Here is a 3,909-nt window from a genome sequence, read left to right as displayed (position 1 = left end):
TCTCCGTGATACATCCTGTAGATTACTGATAAGCAGGCTACTCTACGGCGGTGTTTAAGGCTCTGCAGCGTTGCTCTACTAATTCCGAGTCACCTATAAGCCTCTTGTCACGCTTGTCTATTTATTTATTTACTAAAAAATATACATATATTGAGAGTTTACGGTGTCACGCAAAGCACTCACAATTCTAGTCATAAGTACAAGTCGATACACAAATTATAATGTGAACAATAAAGCAGAAAGAAAATAAAACAATAATAATAATCATTACCTTACAGCGGGCGTCCGGGCCAAGCCCTCCGCCTGTCGTGCACCTTCACGGGCGTCTGACGTACCCGGACTTAGGTATGGACTCGACGGGGTTTGTGATTAGCTGTATGGACGGACACGTTCGTCTGCCCTGGTGGTGTGTGGCCGGGGCGTTTGACCCGCTCACAACTAGCGCATCTTAGTAATCTTAGTATCGATCTAGTTGAGGGCCTGAAGCAAGAAGACGCGCGGGGCACGTGCGTTGCCGTTTAAGTCGGTAATGTAGACTAGGCGTTATGATTTGTATTAGCGCTGGCTGAATGAATGTAGATTTGTATTTAGAATTATATAAAAAAAGCCTCAGCTACTACCCTTACAAATGGTGGAGGCACCGATTTGAAAAAAGTTTTACACGATTTTATGGAAAAATCTCCGAAGAATGGAAAAGAAACATACATATAAGGGCGTAATTTGTATTTTTATTTATTTATTTGCCTTTATCCTCGTGCTAGTAAAAAGTGCAAGAAAGAAAATGAATTGGATCGCAGCGCGGAAGTTTTCTGACTTAAACGATGTAGACTAATTTATGAATCAGTTTGAGACAATCAGCGTGATTAATAATTGGTCAAATGTACAAAAAAGGTACGTGATTGCAATGTATCTTGAAGGGCCAGCTCTTCAATAATATAAAACCAATTTTTCGCCATACATGACGTATGACATTATTGAACAAAAGCTAAAAGAGCAATTATAAAATGGACGATATATTTAATCAGGAATACAATGTGGGACAACAAAGTATCGAATTACCAATATGTTTTCCTAAGGAGCACTCTCACTGTTGGTAAGCACAGGGTGATTCTTTACCGATAGTTGGACCCGTGTCTATACAGTCACATTATCAAACACCACAGGTACCAATCGTGGCGGATACACCACGTCAAGTGTATTCACAAGCACAAAGAAGTGGATCTTCATCGAGATATCCTCTACGTGGATGTCGTCAAGGCGCAGGTGGTCGTTACGGAAAATTTGTACACAGTTGATAGTTTTGATGTAGATAGGGCACTCTTTACATCTCTTGTTATTAATGATGTGAAATGCGATTCATCGGTGGATACTGATGCTTCGGTTTCAATAATCTCTCATTGTTTTGCAAAAAAGTTATGTTTCCAGATGAAGAAGCTCCGAATTTTCCATTGCGTACAGAGGGCGGAACGCCAATAAAAGTGCAGGCGTCCACCAAAGTTTCGATGACAATCAATTGGAAATAAATATCCATCAAGGTTTCTTGTAGTGCAAGATGATGAGGAACTTCTTATCTTGGGCCAGGATTTCTTAAGAGAATACGAGGCAACTATTAACTTCAATGACTGACAATGTTGAAGTTTCGTTCAATTTCATGACTGATGTCGTGTCGAGAGAAGAAAATTGTTCTTTCGAGCGAGTATCTTCAAAAAGTTCTAATAATTTGTCGGTAAATAGATCAGAGTATGTATACGCTACAGATTTTCTGTAAACAGAAAAAGTTAACGTGATTGGTAAGAGTTGTCAAATGCGTCAAAAGCTTAATAGAAATAACAATGATAAGCCGGAAATAAATTTTCTCACAGGACATTGGCGAAATCGCCATTTTTTTTGTATAATTTTTATAATAATATTAAACTACCGTACATAGTTATTTTTACTTGACATTTAAAAGAAGAAGAATGATAAGCCGAAAGTATATAAACCGAAAAATAATATTTTTAAACGCGTTAGTAAAACAATGAGGCCGTGATGACAACAATGTTGTAGGATGGAAGTCTTTCTGGCGAATGCAAATAGATACTAACATAGAAGAACAGGAAGAGATGGATTACTAGCTTGGATGAATATGAGTTATTTTATTTTGATTTCATGAATATATTAACCTGTATATTGTGTATGGTTCTTGATCTTTCCTCCATATGAACAAGAACTGTATGCATTCAAGGGAAAATATATTGGTTTAATTTGTTATAAATCTTCAATATGATATATCATCATACAATAATTATTCCTGTTTATTTTTGTTAGGATAATTTGTGTGTTCTTTGCTTTGTCCAAGTAAAGTAATAAAAGCTGATGGATGGTATGTGGATAGCTGCAGGACGAGGACGAAGGCAGCTGGGAGATCTATATTCATGTAACCCAGTGAGCATCCGATGGATGTTCAGGCCTGTGATGTTGTCTTAACAGCGTGCACGATGGAGATTATCTATTTGAAAGTGAAATAAAGATTTTAGTGGAATTCAACCAAGGTAGGATTTTAGCTTAAATAAAAAGTTAGGGTTTAGCTAGAATACATAAATAGCTAGGATAGGCAAAGATTAAATATTTTTTAATTGTTTGCTTGGGAGTGATCATAATGTCCTTTCAGATAGGTTTTTGGCAGATTAAAGCCATTGCCTCCTCGGTATTTTTTTTTTAGAGGTATAACGACTTCCGAGCAGTGTGTGGCTAGCCTGTAGTAAAGACTGATCACCTATGTGAATTTTCCTATCATAGGTACGGCACTTGCTAGGAAAGTCCCCCCCCCCACTCAATTGTTAGGAGGAGGGATGTAGACCAGGCGTTATGACTTGTATTAGTGTTGGCTGAATGAATGTAGGTTTGTATTTAAAATTATATTAAAGAAATAGTATTGTAAAAAAATATCTTGGTGGTTCTAGAAAAGCTTCGAACTGAAAACACGCAATAAATCTTTATTGATGAATATAATCCTCGTTTCTCATTGAAATGTGCCTCTCGCTAGGCTAACCCACAGCTACGGCCCTTACAGTAGCTATATCCGGACAATGTCGCAAGTCACTGTCACTGCTACTTGGCATCTCCGGCACTAGCCCGGAGAGGTAGTAGAGAATGAGCTAGACATCTTCCGGTCCCTCCAGCCGCGTAGGAATTCGGGAACTGGAGAGACGCCGTTCATTCGGCGTCGGGAAGTGAGCGTGCTTTACAGATCCGCCATTAACTAGGAGATTTGATAATCGACTTAGAGTCGGCGGCTTAGCGGTGGCAACTGAGTCATGCGGAGCGCGACGGAAAATGAGCGTGCCTACAGCCCTGGTACCTATCTGGAAAATAGGGAGGGTGCTGTACGTGCACCCGGGTCGGCTCACCTAAGGCACTAGCCTTACAGAGAACCGGATGAAGTCCATGCAAACGTGCTGATCCGGGGTCAGGACCTGACTTAGATGGTCCTGTGCGGGTTCGCTCACACGGGTCATAGTGCCCTACTCGTACACCCTAAGGGTCGGTAGGAAGAGTCGCTATAATCAAAAATATTGTAAAAAGATATGGGGCTGTCCCGATGTGAAGTAACGCCTCACCTTGAAAAGGATGTGCCTGTAATGTCTACAGAATGTAACTGAAGTGGCAGTACTTCCCTGGACAAACTCTTTCACAAGAAGCTCTGCTTAAATAATTTAGTTTCTGAAATCATAAGGTTAATAACTAATTTTGTACACACTCAGAAAAAGCATTGCTAGTTGAGAGCGGACAGAGATATTTAGTTCCCATAACAAAATTGTTATCGTCATGGAACTACACAGTGATGTCCAATTGAAAACTTTGATTGTTTTCGTCACAAATTCAATTTAAAATACAAACGAAACTGCACCACAACGCGAGTGTGGTTGG

General features: G+C 39.7%; 1 long non-coding RNA gene across 1 annotated transcript; it reads right to left on the bottom strand.

Moving 5' to 3' along the window:
• Positions 1–1,586: 1,586 nt before the first annotated feature.
• On the bottom strand, positions 1,587–3,620 carry LOC113235486. The gene is made up of 3 exons (XR_003310870.1): positions 3,600–3,620; positions 2,163–2,488; positions 1,587–1,762 (listed from the first exon to the last, which is right to left on the bottom strand). It is a non-coding gene; the product is annotated as an uncharacterized LOC113235486 (long non-coding RNA).
• Between the last annotated feature and the right edge of the window lie 289 nt (positions 3,621–3,909).

The sequence above is a fragment of the Hyposmocoma kahamanoa genome, unplaced genomic scaffold (genome assembly GCF_003589595.1).
Source record: "Hyposmocoma kahamanoa isolate Upper Pololo Valley unplaced genomic scaffold, ASM358959v1 87, whole genome shotgun sequence".
Taxonomy (NCBI): Eukaryota; Metazoa; Arthropoda; class Insecta; order Lepidoptera; family Cosmopterigidae; genus Hyposmocoma; species Hyposmocoma kahamanoa.
The sequence above is the reverse complement of the archived record's forward strand: the minus strand, read 5'-3'. Positions and strand labels throughout refer to the sequence as shown.